At 35.6% G+C, this 25,829-nt stretch overlaps 1 protein-coding gene across 14 annotated transcripts in view; it reads left to right on the top strand.

The window, feature by feature from the left end:
• The window catches only part of TENM4 (teneurin transmembrane protein 4), a 1,564,491-nt gene that overhangs the window by 345,515 nt on the left and 1,193,147 nt on the right, over positions 1–25,829 (top strand). For all 14 annotated transcript variants that reach the window (XM_074535017.1, XM_074535019.1, XM_074535018.1 and 11 more), the window contains exon 3: positions 9,675–9,762. The gene's annotated coding sequence lies outside the window, so the exon portion shown is untranslated. The remainder of the gene's footprint in view (positions 1–9,674; positions 9,763–25,829) is intronic.

Here is a 25,829-nt window from a genome sequence, read left to right as displayed (position 1 = left end):
GAAGAGCTGCAGAACTTGTAATTCTATTCAAGACCTATTTTCTGTGGTTGATCTGCACAGCATAAAATGTAGTAAGCCAAGCATCTGCTAACAGAAATGTACAGAATGAAAATGCAGAGAACCTTCCCTCTGACTGGGGAGATCTAGCAGCTCTGTAATCCTGCTCTCACAGTTTGGCAGGAAGGGTACAACAACACTGGCAGGAAAAGAAATAGGCTGTACCCTTTCTGTGCCTCAGAACCCTCTACCCTGCATAAACACAGCAATGCAATCAAGGCTTTACCTCTCTACTGCTGAATTCAGTCAGCTGAGAAAAATCATCAGCACAGTTTTAAAACATAGCATCCTAACTGGGGACTTTGAGTCTAGTAATAAAAAATATATAATAAGGTTTAGAAACAAAACCACTGGCACACATTTAAAGCTAAGAGTTCTCTTTGTAAGAGTGGGTGGGGTTAATGTTAAAAAAATATAATGATGTTTCTGTATGCTTGGACGAGGATTTTTATTTATTCTTATACTTCTCAAGATTCCATTGAACATGTTGTGCCTGCTTTTGGCAGCTGAACAAGTGTTCATTCTTTGCACAGAGCATCTGTATCTAGCAAAGATATGGGAATGCAAATAGAAATGAACCTCTATGCACTGTGTTTGATTTGGTGTCACTAGAGAAGCCTCAACATCTGCTATGCAAACTGCTATGGAAGAATTCAGCTTTTGCCCCTACAACTCTCATAGGCATTCTCCTGTCTGCATTCTTACTCTAAGGAAAGAATGCCTCCTCTGGAAATTTGCCAATGGCAAAAAGGAGTGGGCAATATACCCCAGAGGGCTGTGCAGCCATTCAGAACCTTCTCTCAATGGATTGGAGACATGGGCAGAGAGGAACCTTCTGAAATTCAACAAAGGCAAATGCAGGGTCCTGCACCTGGGTAAAAATAAACCCACATAGCAATACAGGCTGGGGATGACCTGCTGGAAAGCAGCTCTGTACAGAAGGATTTGGAAGCCCTGGTGCACAACAAGCTGCCCATGAGCCAGAAGTGTGTCCTAGTGGCCAAGAAGGCCAATGGTATTCTGGGTTGTATTTTCAGCATGTCAGGGGTGGTGATCCTACTCAACTCTGGTGAGGCCACATCTAAAATGCTGTATCCAGTTCTGGGCTCCTCAGTACAAGAGATCTGTGGAGCTCCTGGAGCAGGTCCAACAGAAGGTGACAAAGATGATTAGGGAACTGGAGCAACTCTCTTATGAGGAAAGGTTGAGAGAGTTGGGTTTGTTCTTGAGAAGAGACTGAAGGCAGGGGGTCAGGAGGATGAAGCCAGGCTTTTCTTGGTGGTGCCAAGCACTAGAACAAGAGTAAATAGGCAGAAACTGATGCATGGGAGAGTCCACCTGAACATGAGGAAGGACTTTACTATTCAGGTGATGGAACACTGGAACAGATCACCCAGAGAGGTTGTGTAGTCTCCCTCACTGCCTATAATTTAGGAACTATCAAGACGCAGTCCTGTGCAATGTTCTAGAGCATTACCCTGCTTGCACAGGGAGGTGGGACCATTGTAGCCCTTTCCAACCTTACCCATTCTGTGATTCTCTGATTCTGTGAAAGAGTAGATGGAGACGGGAGGCATTCTTCTTGGTATCAATGTGATCTGAAAGGAAAGAGAAGTGCCATGAATTTATCACTGAGTATCAGTCCATTTATACTTGCATGCGCTGTGAGTGCACCAAAAATGCCTTTTTAAAAGAATGTTTGATATTTGTGTATTCAAGCACAAGGATCTTAGGCCCTGGTATGGGACATAGCATCCCAAGAGGACGTTGGAAGTAGTGATGATCTCAGAAAAAGGCGTCAGTGCTTTGCCTGCTCAGGCCTATGGGCCTTGCTTTCCCTTGAAAGGAAGTTAATAACACCACTATACAATACCTACTCCAAAATATCCCTTGGTTACACATCACTGAGGTGCATAGCAAGTAATATCCAGTAATATCACTGGTAACGCCAAAAGATTGTGAAAAATGATGTGAAATAAAAGTAATTCTTCTTTTACGGGTAAGATACAGAATTTAATAATGCAAACAGAAACCATTCATATGCTTCAAGTTTTAAATTGCATTCAAACATATTATCTCAAAAAAAGGCATTAGGAGGATTTTTAAAGTCTTGTATAGACATCTAATTTTTAATAGAAAAGGGACAATGACCTAATGTCACAAGGCCATTTGAAATTTCAGGCCAACTGATCTTTCCAGTCAGATATCAGCCCTCCAGTGGACACATAACTATGTGATGTCTGCTTTGATTGCTTGCTGCAAGGATTTTTTCCATATTTGCCTACGAATGCGGATGGCTCTGGGGCTAAGTGAATGAAGAATCTGCAGCAGAAATGCTAGGGAATGAATTGCTGACAATCAGCTCTCTAACTAGTTTTGAAAATGTATGCATGTACTTCTACCTCAGCAGAGTAACGAATAAAGTGCATAGACATTAGAGTGTTATTGCCTTTTCTACATCTTGTCAGCAGTTTGTGATATGGAGTGGTGTACGTGTTTCTGAATTGTGCAGATAATGCCTGCCATGAATAAATATTTTGGCAGGGTAAGATTGCATTCTTATGAGCCTTAATTTGCATTTTTTGTCTGCAAAAGCCATCAGTGTGCATACCTTGTATACAGCTCTTTTTTCAGCAGTACTTTTGTTATTACAGAGTACTTAACAATGCCTACCCAGTCATATTACTCAAACTGGCAGGTGGTTTGTTCTACAGATGGATGAACTCTATAGCATGGTAAAATGCAAGTATCTAGTAGGAGTGTTTTGTCCCATCTTTGTTGGCCATCCAGCCATTTGCCTGATTTTCTTTAAAGTACAACCAATGGTGATTCAACAGAAAGTAAAAGTGCTGTGTTATTTGTATTAAGGTGTTTAATCATCCCTGTATCATCCAGGCAAACGTGCAGAAATCTAAATTAGTCGGTCAGATGTATAGACTAGGATGTATTCCAGATATTCTTTAAATAAATATAACCTTTAAAAGGTTCAATACCAGCTGTAGTACAAATGTGATCTTTGACTGACTAATCACATCAAATACTACCAAGGAGGTGCTTTGCATAACATAGCAATGAGGAATTCAGACACTTGAAGGAAATGAAAAAATCATAAGATCCCAGCAGTCAGCCCTGTTCCACACTCTTTGAGGTATTTAAATCCCAGGATGATGTTGCACTCGCATCTACAGCAGTGTTGGCTAGCTCATCCAGATATCAAGGAACCTGCACTTCTAAAGGTTACATAGTCTTTAAAATAATTAATTTGAACTAATTTATTGAATGAAAGAATTAATCCAGGAATATTAAGCACAAAGACAGCACCTGCGTCTCAGGAAACCAGTGGGACACAGAAGGTTGGATGAGAAATATTGATGCATAGCTGCACTAGCTTAGGCTGCTTTCTAGTGCATGTCCTTTGCTGAAAGTCTTAGCAAGGTATATGTCCTATGATCTGATCCAGAAGGATTTTTTTCCCATTCTACAGCTGAGTAACTATATAGCAATAATCATACTATTATGTATTATTGCTCTTATTTTTCCTTCAGTATGGAGTATATGATTTCTGGGTCAGGAAGTCTCTCCAACTGGGTGTTTGCTCAGGGCCTGGCAGAAAGGAGCTTTGATTTCAAAGGGTGCTTATGATAATATTAAAGTATAAATATTACTTTATATCTCTTATTTAAGGCTTGTAACAGTGGCCTGGGAACTCCTAAGTCTGTGAAGAGAAGGAAATACGATAATTAAGCACTGTTGAGGAAATTAATATATTTTTATCAGTATTTCTGGTGCTTAAGGGGATTCTTTCTTTTCCATTATATATCCACTTTTACCAAATGAAAAGTTGGAAATAGGAAGATAAGTTGTCAGGAGAGAATATCATGACATTGCATTTAGTTTTATTTTTTCATATGTCATTCTTCCTATCATCATTTTTGTTAAAGAATTATTTCTGGGAGAAAAAAGTATAGGTTCAGTAAATAATACTCTGATGGATATACAAGTGTTACAAAGGTGTCTGGTGCCAAATTTGATATATTCCTAATGAACATAGTTACATGAGAACTTTGGAAGCTGATGAAGGAATCACATCCTCTTAGCTCTAGGTTCTCCTTTATGCTCTTTTCTCAGCAAATCTATGACTAAAACAGTCAGTCATTCAGATCAGTAAGTGTCAAAACAGTGAAGATTGTTATCTGAAGAGATTTCCTTGTTTTACCAGATACTTTTTTACTAGCAAAATCTTATAAGACAAATGAAAATATTGGAATCCAAAGAGCTGGCTGTATGATTTTGTTTCTATGGCTTACTCAGCTTCAATAAAAGATGCATAAAAGCAGAGTGACAGATTCACTCTGCAAAACCAGTAGAGGTTTAAATTGTGCCTATAACCATTTTACAATTGTTCTGTTTGAAAACTTGTTTTACATCTAATGACTTTCATATCCACCTCTCTGAAGTGTGCTGTAGTGAAAATAAGGCAAAGAACCATTTCCTTTCTCAGAAATTAGGTTTGTTTACTTAACACTTTTGTTTTGGATTGTTACACTAAAACACACTCAGCTTTATCTCTTGCTGCTGCAAAGGATCTGCTTCATGCACGGGTTAAAAACTGCAGTTCCTTAAATCAAGATTCATCTCATCCTTGCTATTTGAGCTCCTTGGCTCAGGCAATCTCACTTGGAAAGCTTGTACTTGGAAACAACTAGTCAGCTCTGCACTTCATAACTTCTGTTTATTGCCATTGCAAGGCAGCTGCATCTTCTAGATTCCTCATCAACTGGGTCAGAAAGATTCCAAGTTGTAAGGAAAATGCATTAATTTAATGATTAATGAAGTAAAAAGGCTTCAACTAAATTACTAAGAAACATTACAGAGCAGGCTAAAGTAGAAAACTGTGTTTAAATTGCTGTCTTAGGTCATTAAGTATATTTTTCTCTGTTAAAAAAAAAATCAGAAGTTATTAAACATGTTTGTGGAAGCAAGAAATTAGGCCATTAATTTTTTTTCCTTTTCCGCAAAATAAAAAAGTCATTTCCAGGCTTAGAGAGGTTTTGATATGACATTTGGGCAGCTTAGAGCTCAAACAAAAGCAGAGTCTTTGACATTACTTCAATACTTGGATAACTTATAAATGCAGGCTCTCCTTTTTGAACTTGAGAGTGCTACTATGGGTAGGAGTGACTGGAATGTGAATGGATTTGCTGAACAAAATCTTTACTACACTCTCCATTCTTTATGTTCTATCTCCTTCTTTCCATTTCCCTTTTCCAGTCCAAAATGCACAGATTCCAGTTCGTGCAGTAGAAAGTATTTTATTTATGAAATAAAATTAGCTTCTGCTCACATCCTTAGCTGTTATTCTCTTTTACTGAGCAAGACTGGCTGTCCAGACCTGTACGTCAAGACAACTGAAACTGCCTCCCACTGAACTCATTGGAAGTGAGCAGAAGAATCAGCTCAGGGTTCAGTTCTAATCTTAATATAGAAATGTGTCATTGCTGCTGAAGTTTATAATTGCTTACAAAAACTATGGAATTAATCCAAGATTTGTACATGCAAGAAACATCAACTTCTTGCATCCGAGACTCACTCTAATACTGTAAACAGGCAGTAAATCACACTTTCATAACTGTCTCTAAAAGTTTAGAAGAGTGCTAATTACTTTATCTTTTCACTTTTTCATTTATTATCTTTATCAGAGTGGAGAAAAGGGCGCCTGAGAACATAAGTTTCTAAACTTGTTCATACTAAAGATTTTTGGAAAGCAGAGGAAAATTTTAAACAGAAATCTGTTCTACATGGTTGGAAATCCAGAAGGATGGAGCTCATAGGAGACCTCTGTAAAATGACTGATTTTGCCTCAGATGACTTATCAGGTGCTCAGAGGTGATGATTATTAGCAGAATCAGTCACAAATGTTAACTTTGCATGAAATTTTAGTGGACTGATTCTATCATATCAGTGATTATTTAAAAAAACCATAAAATTACTTTTCTACTTTACACAGATCTCTAATGTCTGCCTAGATGTTTACACTGCTTCATTGGATGCATATATGGATTAAAACTCAAATGTATTGTAGATATTTTCATGTGGAAAGCAGAACATCTTGAGATAATCAGCTCTATATGTGCTGAGACATTGAAAAATGACACAACAATGACAAGTCCACCTTCCAGTCATGTCCAGAACAACATCAGAAGTTAGCCTGATGTATTTTGAAAGTTAGAACTCTGGCAGTGATTTCAATATATGAAAACTGTGTTTGATTACAGAAGGAAGGGAAAGCCTCAAAAGAAAAGTTACAATCTGATAAAATTTTGACATATTTTGAGAGATATTTTATACATATTTTGTGATATATTTGTGTTATTTTATACTAGAATGTAAAGTTTTAAAGAATGTGGGAGTGCCTCTATTTGTTCCCATTAAGGAACTTATACAAGGCTCTTATACTTACAGAATACTTCTGGTGTGAAACATCAAAGGGAAATTGAGGTCTCTTTAATCATTAAAATCAATTTTCTTTAAAAAAACCTACTGTTGTACTTCTCAAGGAAGGCTTCATGCAATCAATAGAGATAGCCCTTCTAATGGAAGTGGCCTTTGCAGAATGCATGGTTATATATTTTTCTTTGTATAAGGATCATCATAATCATCATCTATGGTATTTGTACATTTGTCAAGGTCAATAAAGAAAACCAATCTATTTTAATTTATTTTCAGTCAATTTCACTACATGTATCTTAGTGTTAACAGGTTCTAAAAGTAAATGTATTCAATTATGATATTTCACTGGTTGTATAGAAAAGGACAATGTTGTTTTAAAAGTGTATCTATGGGTACTGTATTGATTTTTGCATCTATCAATCAGAGACACTTGGTTCCACTGCAGACCAAATTTCTCTACTCCAACTGACTTCAGAATGTAATTCTTGTCTAGGAATATCTGTATTATCTGCATATATTGTAGGGTAGATTACAGAAATTCATTCCATCTGCCTGTTCTCTGTACAACATTTGCGAAGAACTGGTGTAAATATTTAATACTTCTAAGAATGCAGTAAAATATTCAAGAACTTGACTATGTCCAGTCACATTAATGGATTCAAATCCCACATGTCCATGGTTGACTTTGTATTCATAGAAGAGAAAAAGGCGCTGAGATGTTGTGCTCCTGCAAAGACGTTAGCCTGGCTTCATGCACTGACAAGATTAATTGCAGACCTCTGAACCTGATATGTTTTCTTAATATCCAACATGGCTCGTACTTTTCTCATTCAGGCTGAAATATGTGGCTTGCTCTTGCATAATTCAACACCAGTCTTCTCTGTGTGTGGCACTGTTTTTACTCCTTGTAAGCGCCTGCAAATTACTAAAGTCAGTGATACGATGCGCAGCAGTTTGCTTGGAGTTATTTCAATGATTATGGAAAGAAAGAAAATAAGCTTTTTTCCAAACTGTCAGAACACTGCAGAAGAGACTGCAGTCATAATTTATAAAATAGTACAAAACAATTTTTCAAGGTTTTTTTTTTTAAGCGCATGTCCTCTTTACTCAGTGGGCTGTAATACAACATGTAGATTCTCTGGTGTGGCCCAAGTTCACTTTACATCTGCTAATTGAATTGTTACAATATTTCTTCTGGAAGCTGATACTTTACATTTTTAATTTGTTTTTTTCAGATAGTATGCTGACTGAATATGTTAGGTGACAAAAAACACACATATTTAGATACTGCCTGTTTCATAATCTATGAAAACACGCTGCAAAACTAATTTTCCTCAGTTGGGACTATTTGTAATGGTAAGAGACCATGGAGGAGAGAAAAACCAAACTTGCATAAAATATATCCAGCTTTATTAGCCTATAAAATAAGGAATACAATTGTTCATGAAGACATAAGGCCCAAGTTTATCCTCTCTAACCGCAGGTTTATATCTAAGGTCCTGGAGACATATGGCGGCATAGTAACCATAGGATCTCTATACAGTAAAACCAAGAGGCAGGTATGGACAAGAAGCCAGCAAGCCAACAAATTACATGAAGCATGTGGTGGAAATATGGGGAAAATATACTTTATTTTGAAAAAGAAGTCTTCTTTGGGATATTTTAATTGAACTTGGGTAGTGTTTCATCAGTCCCAAGATAGTGATGATTCCGTTTACAAAACTTGAAATAATTCTGCATTTGGTCTCTAATATTCTGGTAAGTGCTTCAGTACTTGATCTCATATTGATCTTAATCCTGTGATGTCTTCAAATTAGTAAAATTGTGTAATCTGTGATGAAATAGTGCGCACAACACAAATGAACAATTAATGAGAACTGTGATGTGCTGAAAAAGAAACTGGGCTGGAAAGAATTCCAAGGTGGCACCTGCTCTGAAATTGGACTTGAGGGCCTCCAGAGGGCCCCTTCAACTTAAAGTGTTCTATGACTCTACAATTCTGGGTTTGCATAATTATTTCAAGAACATGAAAGTCCTAGGTAGACAATGATGTGTTGAAAGCAGTGGAAATTTGATAATGTCAACGATCATTCACCAGAATATAAGGCATATCCCTATCCCCATGACTGTTTTAAAAATTCAAAAAAGGAATGCTTTGTTTATATTTTTCATGAATGCTAAGTTCTTAGCAAATCTTAATTACAGTGATTTGAGATTTAATTAGAATGTTTACTGTTTTTCTATCAGTAGATTCATTTTTAATGCTGATTGTTTATTCAATGACCATTTTCCTCTTTTAGAAAATCTAAAATAAAGTCCTCTGATGAAATATGTCAATTCTCATGGACACTTTCTTTAGTCCAGAACTGAATTTGCACATACATGTATAGTACACAGATGAATGAACTGCTGAATTTCAGCCGAGAATAATCATCTCACTGATGGAAAACTTAACATGTCCATGACCAATGTTGAAGTCTCAGATGTGAATCAAAGAGAGGAGAACACAAGTCCCCTGTATCAGTTTAACCATTGCAGAGCTCTATTCCATTCTGTTTTTACTTTCCAGACTCATCCTATTTTCTTTTAAAGCAATAAAATTGGATTATTAGGCTTTTTTAATCCAGTCCCCTCCTATCTATGGTTAGGTATATTACTTGATATAAGAGTGAGAAATCATCTTCATAGATTACAGTGCAGGAGAAGAAAATTTATTTATATTAAAATGACAGTAAGAATTCAGAATAGTCCACCTCAAAATTATGACATGACATGGACAAATATATTTTAGATAATGAAGGATATTGTAGCATGTTATTTGAATTATTCCTTTTCCTTTCAATCCTGTAAGCAGCAGCACTAAAAATAATAATAATAATAATAATAATAATAATAATAATAATAATAATAATAATAATAATAATAATAATAATAATGTCAAGCTTAAAACTTTATATTAAAATTTTACCCATATTAAAATGTAAGTTTTCTCTCCACTTATTAGTTCTGTAGATGCAACATACCAAAGCAATATATGCCTTGTAGGCATCTGTTTAGAGATGACAGATGTACACAGTGCTCTGGATCCCAGTTTGAGCTGTTTTATGCTATTACTGTCTGAACATGATAGATTCCTTTTTCATATGATTTATAACTTGTCATTACAGGACACTGTAGTCCTCCAGACAACATTAATCTATTGGTGATTCTGAAGTGAAGATGTGATTGATGCTGTAGCAGAAACTGGTGATATAGGTAAGCTCTTCTTTTCTTTTCTTTCCAAACCTTTCTTGCTGAAATGCATAGCTGTACCTAGACGGGCTCACAAAACTATTCTAACTTCTGTAGCACAGAATAAAAAATTCATCGAGGCTCTCATTTGTTTAAATTTTTATTTTTCAGATAAACTTTTTTTTAACTTTTTAAACTTTAAAAACACATTTTTTAATTAAGCGAAAATATCTGGTTTTATTACTTTAACCAAATGATTTTTAGCAATTTTTCGGTTGTCATCTCTAATCTACCTTGGGTGAATTTCTCTTTTGTATTTCTTATTGAAATAGATAGCAACATATCTCCTTTCACTTCTCTCTAGGATTTTATACAGAATTCTCTTCTACTATTACACAGAACATTTGGAAAGGTACCAATGAATTGATTGTCCTCTCTTGTTTTAAAATCAGCAGTAGGAGTGACACTTAGAGATTTAATGACATGAATAAGACTCTACTTTTATGTTCTTGAGCATTATGTTTCTACCTCTCAAATGCTGTTCGGGTCACTAATAAACTTCTGCACTATTTCTCCTAGAAAATATCCTTCATATCCTCCACAGTCAGATAAATACTTCTAAACTGATTTCTGCAGAGGGCAGAAGAAAAACACTAAATGTAAATCCAAAGAGTTACATTTAATCTACAACTGTCATGCTCTGATCTGGTTCTGCATTTCAAGACCCTTCAGAGATACAATACAAAAGGTTCAAAGGAACACTTCATGTGATTTGACTACACTGAGATTTTAACTTCCACAATGTAATAGACAAAAAATCATTCACCTGTTAAAAATATGGCCCGATTCACTGATGGTATTGCTGCACATCTCTAAGCTCCTTAGATGGTGTCATCTTAAAATTATGGACATAGCACTATAAGACAAAACAGGGCAAGTTTGCTGGCACTTAAATCTGGTGTTAGAAGGGTTATGGGCCTATAGAGGGAGGAAAAGCTGAAATCAACCCCATTTAGGAAAACATGAAAGACATCCCACAGCCTAAAGTAAGATATGTAACTTCATACTGTGCTCATTCTCCTGTCCATTGCCTTGTTGGGACCCTAATCACTCACAGTACCACTACAGCTATGTGTAACTGCAACTAGCAGAAGAGCTTAACCTGTATCAAACTTGCTGATGCCTTCAGTCTCTGTCTGGGGCATTCAGAAATATTCTCAGCCTGAGTATTGTTTTTGTGTGTGAGTTGGACTTGCCTTGGCTGGACACCAGGTGCTCACCAAAGCCCCTCTATCACTCTAGTTCCTCAGATTAACTTATTTACAATCAAATCAGAGTTAGATAATGGCCAGTGTCAGTTTCTCCTCTGCCAGCTGGCATGGGGTCTGTCTGACAACCTGTAGACTCCTGGTGCCAAAACCTTGTCATGTAACCCTAATACAGAATATCTGTAACTCTTTAATGAATGCTTTCACAGTTATTGCAATTGTATATTTATTGACTTCTGAATTCTGAATAACCTCTTTCATTGATATTCCCCAAACATAATAAGGCCACATTCCCATGGGTCCTGGTCAAGTGAATGGGTGGAGGGAGATTCCTGTTTGAAATGGGCCACATTTCAGAGCAGGAACCTAATTTTGAACATTGTTGATCTTTCTCTATTGACTGCAATTAAACTCGGGGCTCTTAAGCCTCACTGAGCTAAAGCAAACCTGTGTGACTGTATCCTCCTCTCATGCCTTTTTTTCTTGGTGTTTTATCCTCATGCTAATTTCCATGCAAGTAAATATCAGACACAGAGCATTTGGTTTGTAATGATGACTTTGGCATTGCAAATGGTGACTGTAGAATGTGGCAAAATCTGGAAGCTTATAAGTGGAATTTCAGACCTGACATATCAGTACCTTTAGGAAGGAGGCTGCTGTACATGAAAAATATTCCAGCATAATGCAAAATGCTGCAATTGTATCCTATACATTTCTCCTAGCAAATGAAGCGTTGCCAGTCGCAGACCTTGAGGGATCAAGGATCTGTTTCTTTCAGAAGAATTTTGTAGCAGATATTTGGCAATCTTTGCCATGCTTTGGCTGAAGACTTTATACTCTGGTCTTCAGAGAGGAAACCTTATCAGAAATGACTGACATCTTACAAAACATGCTGTATAATGTGTTTGCTCAAAAGTGCAGCATTAGCAACTGGGAAATTGAGTATTTGAGCCTTGGATATGTTGCTGAGATTTTGGCTTTTGTTGATTTTTTTCTCATTCTTTTAAACAGAGTTTTATTTGCTTGCTCTTCCGAGCTCAGGTTGTGTTCTCTGTTCATTCTCAACCCTTTCTCTGCAATGTGAAGTAGAGTTCTTGGTAGCACCATCTGTTCCTCAGAAGAAGCAACAACAAAATTGTGGGTTGGACACACAGCATTCCAGTGTTTTCCAGTATGATTAATTTGGGAATGAGGACACATTCAGTTTCCAGCTAGCTTTCTTTAAGATTTTGGCAAATTTTCTCTATCTCTTTTAATTAGAGAAAATAATTTGGAATTCACCTGTTTGGCTTTTTTTCTGAAAATGTAACAGTATGCTGAAATAGAAAAGTACAACAATCTTCCATGATTTAGACCAATATGATAAACATGATGCAGAGAGATCTAAACAGCATTGCAATTTTCTATTTAAATTATTATTTTTGACCATTCCTCTAAAAGTATCAAAATGATTCTTCTTACTTTGAATCAGACAAATATAGGTACCAGCATTTTAATGCCTTTCAGGCCATTATCTCAGGCTCATGAATATACATCTTCTAGTATCATATTGTGTGCTGGAAGTTATTTTTTAATTAACTCAAATATTTTGTATATAGTTTCAGTTAATTAAAGTTGTGCTTATTCATAAATTACATAGGTTGATACATTTGGTGGAAAAATTCAGCCTTAGCACATGTATATCATACAGTCGTTGAGTAGATTCAATTGGAAGGTGCCCATGGATACTATTTGGTCTTAAGCACTCCCAATAAGGTCAATTTTAAATTAGAAATGTCTTCAAAAGGAAAGAAGAACCAAATTATTACCTATTTTTTCTGGTTTTCTGTTTGTTGGTTGTGGGGGGTTCTCAAATAAATATTAAAATATATTATTTTTTTGCAAGGTTTTTTCTGAAAGATATAAATTAAATTCAGCAAAATTACTTTAAAATGTAAAATTAATTGTATTCTAGGACCCAGTTAGTTCTGAAATCAGGGTTTAGAAATTACAATGCTCTTCTACATATTTAGAAATTCTCTCTCTTGACTTTTCACATGCAAAAGAAAAAACATCTTAAAACTAGGCATAAGTGAGGAACTTGACTCCATTGCATCTTGAAGATGAAAGATGGGCAACAGCATAAGTACCTGAAATGAACTTGAAAGACTAACAAGTAAAATGTGCAAAGGAAGTTTTTATTTTTCCAAATTTGTTCTCTGTCTTGCTACATGGCAAGCAGAAATATATTAATTTCTTTAATGCAAATAACTTGATATTTTGACAGCCAGAGAAGCCAGTCATTCCTAATGAACCCATTGATGAGTACCTCTCGGCATTTAATACTTCAAAACTTTTATCTGCAGCCAAAGACCATATTTCTAATTAGAAAACTTAATGAAGAAGTGTTTTTCCCGATGTGATCTAAGACAGTACCGTGAAATTTGCCTTGAGAAAATGTAGAAAATTAATCTGTGAGTGAATTTATGAATTAAAATATTTCAGAAAAGGCATTTTTGTCACATCATATGTCCATCTTGTCATATAATGAACAAACCCAGCACTCCTCTTTAGGTTCAGGTGTGACAGTATAGTAATAACTCTGTCTTGGCATCATGTTGTTCCTAATATGGAGTGAACTGTTGGGTAATAACAGATGTGCCATCCTTCCATGCTCCTTCCCTTTGTGTAGTAATGTGCTCATGGTTGCGCCTGCACTCCCATCTACTGGTAAAATTAATTGTCACTATGATCATGCTACAAAAATCTGGAAAAGAAAGTGAATCTTGAAGGAGTAATACAAGAAAAATGACAATTTGGGTCATTAAAAACTTTACAACGTACTGTTTCTGTAGAAGCCAACAGTTCCTACACAATTTGTGTTTTCACAGTGAGCAGTATCTTCTTAGGAGGTATTTTGGTGCTTTTCAGGGTTGTGACCAACAGATTTTTCTTGGGAGTAGGACCTATGCTGGAAGTAATATCCCAAGTACTGTGAATTCTCAAAAGATCTGCATTGATAATCTTTGGCTTATAGTCATTCACATTGGACTTGTCACCTTATTCCTGAGAGCCATAGTCATCCCCTATGCACTACTTAAAAAAATAGGTGCACTTACAACCAAAAGCTTCGATTTAAGATTAAAAAGATGTGTTTTTTGTTGTAGAACAGAAAGGAGGGTTTGGCTGTACTAATAATTCCCATTACAAAATGCAATGTCTGGACTTTCAGCTAGCGTCCTATATTTAGGAAGGGAAAGATTTTATTAGTTGTAAATGAAAGAAAACTAATTAGTGTAATTTGTGGACTATATGCTGATGCAGTCAAACTCTTTTAAAACCAATTAAAGATGTTAAAACAAAATTATTTGTCAAAATAAAGATTAATCTATTAAGAAAGAAATAGACAAATTTAGCACAGTTCCTGATTATATTTCTGGGTTTATTCTAACATAGTCTTAACTTTGTAATTTTCAAATATCATCTCTAACAATCAAATTTGTAACACAAGCATCTTTAAACTAAAGGCACAGGTTTCTTTGTCATCATCATTACAGATTAACAAAATGATAGTAAATAAGATGCCTTGCAGTCAGAGCATCCATATTATCGAGAAGAGCAAGCAGCCCTTAAGAGATGTTCCCTCAGGACAGGAGTCTTTGATTCAGTGATTATGTTCAATATAGAAAGACTGAACTACTTTAATCACTAAGTAAATTACCAGAGTTACAGTTATAATGAAAATTCAGGGTTGAGAATAAGGAGCTAGAATAGCAAAAAAAGAAGCCAGGTGAAGTCAAAGCAAAAAGGGAGCAATATTAGAGGTGTGTTTGAGAAGGACTAGCTGCCTTGGCTAAGACTTAAAGTCACGACATGGGATTTGACAATGTGTTTCATTTCTAGAAAGATTCTATCAGTTTCATCAATGAGTGTTTGAGGCATCTAAGACAACAGATGAAGCTGAATACTTTAAATCAGATGCAAGTTGCTAGAGAAATCCCTGCTATTAGACACAATACTTGTGAAGGAGATTAATGTTCAGTTTCCTGCAGCTTAATTGTTTAAATAATTTTTCTGTTGATGTTATGCTTTCCCGCATACTCTCTTATGCGACTGTCACGCTTTATGCAATAATTTATAAATGAATATTGAAATGAACAAAAGAGTAATAAGTAAAAAAATCTTTGTAAAGGTTGGCATTTATTTAAATGACAATGGTGTTAATTGGGAGGTCTGGAATTAATCCAGTGCTGAAGAATGGCAGCATTATTTTTTTCCCTTATTTTTTGTCTTCTGAGATCTGATGGTACATAATAGTGACTCATTTATCAGGAAGACTTCTCCTCTTTTCAAGTAGGGAAAAAACAAAAAGAATAAGGAAACTGTATTGTGAATAAAATTAATGTGAATAAAATTAATGTGAACATTGATGAAGCAAGATGGGTGAATGCAAACATATGCAGCTGACATAAAATTACACTTGAGCACTCCAGCCTTTGACTCTACCATTCTACAAAAATTCTCATACAAAGTCACTGCACTGAGACTGGTGATGAGGATGTCCCAAAGGGAGAAAAATGTAAGTCACTAGACTAACAGCAATATTCTTTACACCTTCACTATTCTGATGCAAGGCATGAACAATATTCATTTTGATGCCATTGCTACTTTTTATGCTTTATCATTTCCCCCTTACAGTGTCACCACTCGGTTTATGTTTCTTGAATTTGTCAAAGATGAGGCTTCAGCTACTGAAGCAAAGCTGAAACTGCATCTCTTTCCAGAAGATATAATCTCCTCTGCTGCTATGGGAAAAAACCCCAAAGCTGTTACACTGGAGATTTTTGCTTGTTTTTTTCTTTTTTTTTTTTTTTTTTTTTTAGCTTTTCTCTGTGGGTTTTTCCGTGTCTCAGTTAAAGTTAAGGTTGTGTTGTTTCTCTAATCCTTTCTTCCTACATGGAAATGAGTTGCATGTGTTTTGTTTTGTTTTGTTTTGTTTTTTTTCAATTAATAAGGATTGGAATCTATTTTATATCAAGTAAGATGTGTTCCACTGCAGAGCAGTACTGAACATGTGACATTACCATAACTTCCAATTTTTACTTTGCATTCTTAGGTCTAAGATGTTAAGGAGGGAATCTGATACTTACCATCTTCATTATTAATAGTCCAGAGGAGATATGGGGAGAGGAATAGGGGGATCAAAAAAAATATAGAAGTGGATTTACATTTGCCTTCTACCTCATAGAGTTTACATTGGACCAGGGAAATAATATAAAAGAAGAATGTTGATACTTTACGATGACTCTGAAATCAAATCTCCAGGGACACGGATTTCTAGTGCAGAATGTCTGAATTTTAGGTGGTGAGCAATGAGGGTGGATAAAGAACACTGTGGAGACACCATGTCAGAGTGGGAAATGAAAATGTGTGCTAACAGATGTGTTCAGAGCCAGGCTGGATGGGGCCCTGAGCAGCCTGGTCAAGTGGAAGGTGTCCTTGGCCAGGGCAGAGAGATCAGAACTAGATGATTTGTAAGGTCCCTTCCAAGTCAGAGGATTCTATGATTCTGTGTTTTTACAGGATTGAAGAGCTATATCCTCTTTGCTGTGACAATTCAGAAAAATCCATTCAGTTTCTTAGGTGATTCTTAGGTGATAGGGCCAAAGTACAGGGACATATTTTGAAATCTCTTATTGTTGAAACCATAATTAATTTTTTCCATCAGATCTACATTCCTTGCAGTCAGCCACCAAGACACAAGGAAATCTAAGAAGAGACCTCAAAAGGCCCTCTTCTTGTTACTTCTAGCCACTGTTTTATCTTCCTTTTCAATATACAACACTCATATTAAATTGCTTAAATTGCCAGCTAACCTCAGAAGAGGGACACAGTTTTAGGCAGCATCATTTTGAGCTTGAAGTATCTCTCCAAATGCCTAAGAAAGTAACGAGGTGAAGTGGTGACCATGCTGTGATCCTGGGTACAGTGAAAGCCATTATCGTGTAGCAGGGGAGGAGCAAATATACACACTCATTTTTAAATCCTCAGACTGATGACAGCCTAAATTCAGTGCTGAATGGTCAAAGCATCACAGTATTCAAGACAGAAAAAGAAATGGACCTGACCTTTGCAGACAATCTTACACTTTGTAAGATGATCAGGGAAACATCTGTGCTGGGGAAAAAAAGCATAATTATTGCAATCTGTGCTGGTTTACTACAAGATTACTTGTAGTTAGAATGACTAATAGCAGGATGCTGAGTGACTACATGGCATAGCCTTGTTGAGGTGCGTCTGCTTTATGTTCTTGTTTTTATTGCTTTACTCAAAATATAGTAGGCAAAATAATAGAATTTGTTTAATGTCACAGAGCCATATCACGGAGAAACACTTCTTTAGCTGTTTTCTACTTCATTTTTTAAACATAGTCATGTGAAACAGAATGAAAGGATTTTAGGAAGAAGTGCATCTATCTCATTTTGTTTTGCACACTCAAGCCATTTGATGCTGAAGCAGATTATCCAACCCATCCTCCCCTGTGTCTTTGCAAAAGAGGATGCAGAGCTGAGATGGGCTTGCAAAATAATAATATTCATGTTTGTGTGTGGGTTGATCAAAAGAAATACTTTTCTTTTTCTTCTTGGATGATTTTTTGCTGAAAAATATCAGACCTACTATGATATTCTGATCTATGTGACTCTCACATAAACTTGAGGTTATTCCAAAGAAGCCATTAGGCTTGACATAGAGTCCTCTGAGATCATAATTTGGCTCGTCTTCAGCTGTTGGATTTTCTCCTGCTTCAAAACTCATATGAGTGTCATTGACTTACACAATATCTTGTAATTTCTCCTTTAAGATAAAATAAAATCTCACAGATATTTTTAGTGGAATATTGACATGTGAAAGCAGGCTATTAATCAGTTGATTACGGCCACCATATCAAAGGAAGCTTACTAGCAAAAAGATGAGTGGAAAGATGGCTGCCAAAATTCCTAATCTGATCTGACTATGCTGTTTTATACAGTCAAATCCCATTCTTGCTATGCTTTCCCTATGTAAATTCTTCTGCCCCAATTTTTCTACAGTAAATAGTGACAATTACAGAAACTTAATTTATGTCTATGTGAGAGGCTGAGTGATGTCAGCCCAAAAGAGGCTTTATCAAACTTGTGGATACATCAGAAATATACACTGGATCTGATGCCAGGTGTGCTGGGTAATGTTCAGGCATAAAACAGCACTAGTTGGCGTGGGTTACATCTGAGACATTGAACCTGCATATTCATGCACACTTATATGTGCACTGCACGCATGATTGCCCTCCCTGGGATGGCATTTTAATATTTAAATCTGGCAACCATGCTGAGCAGCTTCATTTATTGATTGTCCCACTTGTTTCCATCTGGAAGAGACCCAGGAGGGTAAACTGGATGTAAAAAGCTTTCTCTAATAGAAAGCTAAAAAAATTATTGATAATGTTCCATCAAGAAAAGTTTGCATTGAAAATCTATTTTCACTTTTGTTTTGCTAGTAAACTAAATCTCTAATTGGCTTTGATCTTCTCTCTCTCTCTTTCTTTTTTAATTGTCATAGGAATAATTATGCTGAAAAGAATGAGAACTTGAAATCTTGCATTGTTTCTAGTATGTCTAATTACTTTTTCAAAAAGAAAAGGAAGAAAAAGTTGCCATGAAAAAAATCCTTTTCTGTGGAAAATATTTTTCTACAGAAATAATATGGAAATGAAACACAAAGTTTCTGAATTATTAATTTAAACATAAAACACTACTTCTAATTTCAAAAGAGATGAAATTGGCTTGTCTTCACCTCTCTTGGTTTTGTCCTCTCTTTTTTCCTTTCTCTTCCTCTCTCCCTCTCCTTGGCTATTTGATGTCCAGGGATTAGGAAAAAACATCCCACCAACAAATAAGCAAAACCACAATCACCAAAAGATTTTGAAAAGGAATATCAAGAAATTTAAATTTGGAAAACAAATTGCAAATATTTTTACTCTTTCTGGTGGTATTTCATCCAGCATGCCGTAAAAGCAGAATTTTATTGGTTTGTTTGTAGATTCAGCCTGTTTATTTCCCATTTGGCCCATAGGCCAAATTTATTATTTATACCTTGGGTTTGATGATGGAGTAGCCCAATTCAACTGAAATAAAATTTTGTTTAACTTACAAAACTTAAAAAAAGTAAATAGCAGAATATAATAATCTCTTCAATATTATATGGTGTGCTAGCTTGCTATTAATATATTTTTAGTATTATTTTTGTTAATCTTTGTTTATGCAGTGCTTTTGGGGAAACAAGTATGATGCCAACTGAACAATCTGATTTCTTTTTCCTTGGACTCTTCTTTTCATATTTAACTGTCTATTTGTCTACTGGTTTTAGCTCCAAATAAGCATTGAAATATTTAATTTGTTTAGCACTATTTACATAATTTTTCCTAGGAGTTTAAGTAAAGAAGACAGACGGCAGTCTCCCCAAAATTTACACTTGTTTTTCAGCCCTTTCTGTGGCTCCATAAAAACGTTTGCATATAATCCATATTGGAGTCAGACATTTGCAATTTAGGAAGAGAACAGAAGAAAAGAGACTGCCATAAACCTTGAAAGTCAATAACAATATACTGGCTTTTAGAGAATGTCCACCATCACTGCTATGAATGCTCTGAAATCTCCATTGCATCAAAGATTTGGACAGAATTATTACTAAAACTATGTAATAGTCTATATAGGAAAATATGAAGATAATTAATGTCTTCTGATTTCTTGATGAACATAAATTTAATATTTCAGCACTCAACTGTGCTTGAAATAGGTAGATGGGGTTTTCTTTGCTATTATAATTTTTTATCATTGTTATAATTTTTGACAGTATACTATCATCCAAATTATTCACAATAATGTGAGCAGTACCATGATAGATGAAATCTATTTTTTGCCATTCAGTAATGGAGATCAGCTCTGGAATGGACATTTTAGATGTTTATAAGTCAGCTGAAAGCTTTTAAAGGAATTGCCAGATAAATATTTTAAAAGTCTGTTTTCATTTATTTACAATATGAGCAAACTTTAACTAGTGGGACTATTTTTGCCTTTTGGGGAAAGAAAAAAAGACATCAATAATTGACAAAGAATGAATACTCCTACAGATATTTTCAATCCAAGTGGTTCAGTAACTTTCTGGAAAAGGGTTTCTGTTCTCTCTGACCTTGGAAGAAAGTCTTCTCTTTCATAAATGTCAGTATTATCCTGAGAAATAAAGGCAGCATTTGAAACCCGGACTGACCATTGCTAAAGGTACATCTGCTGAAATTTGATGAAATAGGAAATATCTGAAAAAAAAACTTGTATGAGGCAGAGGTTTAGGTTCAAACAAACACTGTGGATGTGATACAACCTTTTAAAAGCCATTCTGCATCTCATCAATCAGTTTATTTCCATATTCCCTTTCTACCACAATAGATCTGGGCTAGACATCAGTCATGGGATGGAGGCAAGGGAAAATGTTCCCAGTGTCAAACACTTGTCTAGCTTTCACTTGGAGAGGAAGTTCAGAGTTGCTGCCCCCTCTCACATTTTCAAAATATAGATCTTGGAAGCCTGATTGTGAAGATTTTGGAACTAATGCTCTGTATAGGAAACAGAAGATGAAATCTTATAAAAGCATTTTAATGGCAGAGTTTGTTTCCCCATCTTCCTGTCTTGTTTTGGAGCTGGACTGCATAACTTTTCCTCATTAACAATTTTACTTTGATTTTTTTTTAAAGCTAACTTTCTAGAATGAAAGCAACCACATCGTATTTCAAAGCCTTTACTGTGACATTAAACCTTTGAACTACTGTTAAGGAAATTATTTCCCTAAGGCTAAATATCTGAAAGGTTATTAAAAATTTAATTTCATAAATGGTATCTAGGCTAAAAAATAATAATACCTAAATACTATTTAAAACCTTGAATGCCTAATCTTATAAATCCCATTGCTCCTTACTTTTAAATAAAGCAGAAATTGCTATTAAAAATACAGAAATTATATTTTCATAAAAGAAGAAGCACAGAGATGCTAGGTGCTATATCTCTTATGTTGGTCAAAACTGCACACGTATCTGTGACTGCTACATGGAGTCAGTTTGATAATTCATTTCTTTTAAAACAGTTATAAAGAAAGTGTATTCCACCTGGGAAATACCTGAATAATTCTGAAAAGGGATATAGTTGTTTCATAAAATGACAGAATGGTTTGGAGTGGAAGGGACCTCAAGTTCATCTAGTTCCAACTACCCTGCAATGAGCAGGGCAACCTTCTAGTGGGTGATATGATCCCAGGACTAATTTGAAAAAGACATTCATGTTAGGAGTGTAGTGTCCCTTGACTTGTCCCATAGAGGGTAACTTTCCAGTCATTATCTGTAGACTTTTCCTGCTCTCCCTAACATTAGGAAAAGTCTAAAAAAAAGCTCTGAGATTCTAGACTGCTGATTTCTTCAATCCAGTAGAGTACTTTCAGCATGGGTCACAAAGTTCTGTCCTCTAAATCCATACTGCCATGCTACCAGGGCTTTTCAATACTGCTCTTAATCATATACTGAAAGCCTTCTCTGTTTTCAGCCATTTACTTTTATGGATGTTGCCTTGGGTTTATACCATCATGTTTAGTGTGGCTTTCAGGATTTTTCCCTTCTTCAAGATGTTTTCCTTGTGATTTTCTGTGGTTTTTGAAATAATTCTCACTGCAGAGTCGTCTGTACTCCATTTCTTAATGCATCATTTGTGAGTTGGTATTTTTTTAAAACAACAAACCAAGAAGTATTGACCCTCCCCAGAAGCAATGTACTCAGACATCCCGAATATGAGGCTTTCTCTTTCTACCTAATATTTATTTCCTATAATAACTACACTTCACAGTGTGCTACACTGTGTGCTAAGCGACTTCATACCCTTTTAATGCAATAAAGTATGAGCATGCCTCAAGTGCTCTGGATATGGACTGTAGCTCTCTTCTGTAGATGTGCTCTTGTGGCCAAAAAGGTTATGCATGTCAGTTTATTCCTGTCTTTTTTAACAACCTGAACCATGCAAAAGCCTGCACCAAGCAGTGTTCTGGAGGTCTGTCATCAATGGAGCCTCTACAGCTAGGCAGATACTTCTGGAAATTCAGCAAAGGCAAATGCAGAGTCACACATCTGCCATATATTTGTACAAGTTAGGAGTTGACTGGGGAAAAGACACCTTCGTAGAGGAGAATCAGGCTGGGGAATCCACCAGCCTGTCACAGCAGGGAAGGCTGACAGAACCATGGGCTACATTAATAAGAGCAAATACAGCAGGGGAAATGTCTGTATCCCACCATTCCCACTTGTGAGAGGACATCGCAAGGCATATCCAGTTTGGGAATTTTCAGTACAGTGGTGATGTTGGACAAAGAAACTTCCAAAGTCTCTTTCAACCTAGATTACACCTTGATTCTATGACTCCCTTTCACCTCCATCCTTCCAGACTGTACCAGGAGATACAGCCCAGAAGGTCACCTGAAAGACTGAAAATTATTGCTTATTCTTAACTGTTCTTATATTGTTGTACTTATACACTTTAGGTACAAAGAAACCAGTTGTTTGCTGGTTTGTTTTTGTTTTTTTTTTTTTTTTCCTAGTGAACACCTGATTAGTTCACGGTAAACTTCTAAACTTAATGAAAACTTCACCTATTTTAATTACTAATACACTGTATTTCCTGTCATATCTTCATAGTAAAACAAAATAATTGGTAGAAGCTTGTAGATGAAATTATTCTTTTCAATGTAATTTTGAAATTTCAGAGATGAAACACTGCAAGAATAAATTAAGGAGTAATTTGATCAGAATAAAAATAATAAATTAATGAAGAAAGATATGAGAACAACAAGGCCCACACAGAAAGATATACATTAACACAAACAGAAACACTTAAAATTACAACACACGTGCATTTCTGCTCCACTGTTCTTATTCTTACTTTAAATCTGAATTAAAAATCTGATTATGAACTAAAACCCCACCTATATGTAATATTATATTTTATAATCTGTTATATATATTTCTCCAAAACTGGTGATTATTCTCTTTTAAAATCCTTTTTCTATGACTGAGTGGAAATATCTATGGTTTGATGCATAGTGTGGCATTTTATGTATGTTTAATCATTGTGTCTGTCTGCAAGAGGGTTTGCATTGTTCAGCAAATTATCAGCCTTCATGAAGAAAGAATAAATTTGTCTAGATTTGTATTTCATATCTTCTGATTTATGTTTTTTTTATACACAAATGTAAGGCAGGAAGATTTTAATGGAAAATTATCAATGTTAGAAACATCTTTTTCATTCTCCAGGGTTTCATGTCTATTCTAAATATTGATAGAAAGGCAAGGATAGGGTTTATCACTGTCCATAAAATAAATGTAGTATGGTGTTGGTGTCTGAATATTTTGAGTAGTCTTAACAAAGGCCTGCATTTTTAACATGGTTTTTTACCATGGTTGTTTAATTAGTGAAACCAGTAATTTATTTTTCTGGAGTCTTACATAGGGATTTTGGTTTGGTTTTTTTTTGTCATTGAATGAATGGTAATTTTTAGCCTGATCCACATGGACCATATAGACTCTGTAGGAAAGCCTTAGAAGGATACTATATTTTGCATTTGTATAACTTTTTGTAACATTTCTAGTTCACAAAGATAAAGACAGAGTTGTACAATATGTGTGCCACATAAAAATTAAATAATAACAACTTCAGCTTGATATGTTATTTGAAAAAAAATCTTTCATTATCTTTAAGGATGGCAACTTGTCAGAGCAGAAAGGCCAAAAATGAGACCACGTGAGAATATTAACTGACGTAATTTTACTTCCGTGGCTTTGCCAATTTGTGTGTGTAAATATCACTTTCTTGAGAGACTAGAAGAATGAGAGACAAACCCACAGATCTATCATTCATGAAACAAAAAAGTCACACAAATAAACACCTCCTGGAGAGATATGACTGGTCCCTGTGAGCGATAATTCCTTGTTCATTACTCCATTTATGAACTGTTTTAATGAACGAGGCTGTGAAGATTCTACTTCATATTGCAAAATTATGCTCATGAAACTGCTAGAAACTGCTACTTTAAAACAGTTTTCAGTACCTAAAGTCAATGACATGACCTTGTAAGAGACCTTAAAAAGAGTAAGCAAAACTTTGAGGTCATCATCTTGATTTTGCAAGTGATCATTAGCAACACATTTGGAAGACACTAAGATATTTTCTGGGATAGTTTCTCCATGTGGAAAAGTTAGAGAACAGATAACACAAGTGCTAAAAGCTGTTATATTTTTATGCTGCTGATATTTTCTTTCTGAAAGCTTGGTCCTGGTTTTTGTCTTCACCCCATTTTTCTTGCTGTTATAGTGTTATCTCTCTGAAGGAGAGAGCTGCTTGATTTAATAAATTTGCATGTATTTACAGTTCAGATCCATGCAGCTGGCCTAGACATTTCAGCCTTCTCCATCATCCACAGAAACACTGACATGAAGCATGTCTTTGTGTCTCTGTTACTTTTATTAAGTCTCAGAAAATGCAGGATTAGTAGTTCAGAGGTTGAGATCTGCCGTAGAACAGGTATCTTTGTCAAAAAAACTTATGATTTTTTCTCTCTATCATGTTATTTGAATTTGGGAACACTCAGGATGTCAGTCAAACTATCCTTTTCATATGGACTAATAAAGCTCAGGCCGGGAAGAATTCTGACAAATATCTGATCTGTTTCATTCATAGATAGCCTAAATGTCCTACTTGAGCTCCTCCGAAGTAAGCCTGTACCTTTATTTGAGGTAGATTGTATCTTCTTGAAAGATTTATGGGCTTTAACATTATTAAACAGGGAGACCCAGGTGCTATTTTCTTGACAAAAAATGAGTACCTCCTCTCTTATACGCATCTGTTTAACTTTACTTTCCAACTGTTAGACGTGAACAATACTTTTTTCCATCATGAAGTAAAGTGAAACAGTGTTGATTGGATGTTAGAAAGAAATTCCTTATGGTGAAGCTGGTGAGACACTTGAACAAGTTGTCCAGAGAATCTGTGGCAGGTCCATCCCTGGAAGTGCTCAAGGCTGGGCTTGATTAGGATTTAAGAAACCTGGTCTCATGGAAGATGCCCCTGCCCCTTGGGCAGAGTTTGGAATTACATTATCTTGAAGATCCTTTTCCAGGGTTCCATAAAAGAATAATCAGCTGTCAGAAACCTCCTTATTGTAGAGGTTTGTTTGCAGACGACGCAGTACTAGGTAGATAGACTTTAACTATTACTAAATTAAGCTCTTTAGTTTCTCATTGTGTGTTCATGAGTCCATAGGGCTCTGTGTGTTCTGGTTTGTGTTTTTCTTTTTTTTCCTCAAACCTTTTAGAATGTTTATTTCACTCATTTATATGGCAGAATACAGCAAATTAAACAAAGTCTACTTTTTTTTTATAAGTCTACTGACTGTTTGCACTCCCCACATATGAGGATGCTGGGATCTTGATTAGTTTGAGAATGTGACTAATATTAATTGCTCATAAACAATCAATTTTCCCTGCTCCTTACAAGTGCGCTACATTGAAATAAGACCCATTTTGCATGCTTTAATTACTTTTTCATCTACAAATTTTGTCAACTATTTTCTCTTTTATTGCAAACAATTTCTAAATTTAATGCATACACAAAGCTGAGACCAACCTCTGGGACAACCTACTTAAAGCATTCTCACTGCCTTATGGTTCCCCTTTTTAACTGACATTCTGAAATCTAATTATTTGTTCCACTTGATATTATA

The sequence above is a fragment of the Zonotrichia albicollis genome, chromosome 2 (assembly GCF_047830755.1).
Source record: "Zonotrichia albicollis isolate bZonAlb1 chromosome 2, bZonAlb1.hap1, whole genome shotgun sequence".
In the NCBI taxonomy this organism is placed as follows: domain Eukaryota; kingdom Metazoa; phylum Chordata; class Aves; order Passeriformes; family Passerellidae; genus Zonotrichia; species Zonotrichia albicollis.
Note: the sequence above shows the minus strand (reverse complement) of the source record. Positions and strands in the feature narration are given on the sequence as shown.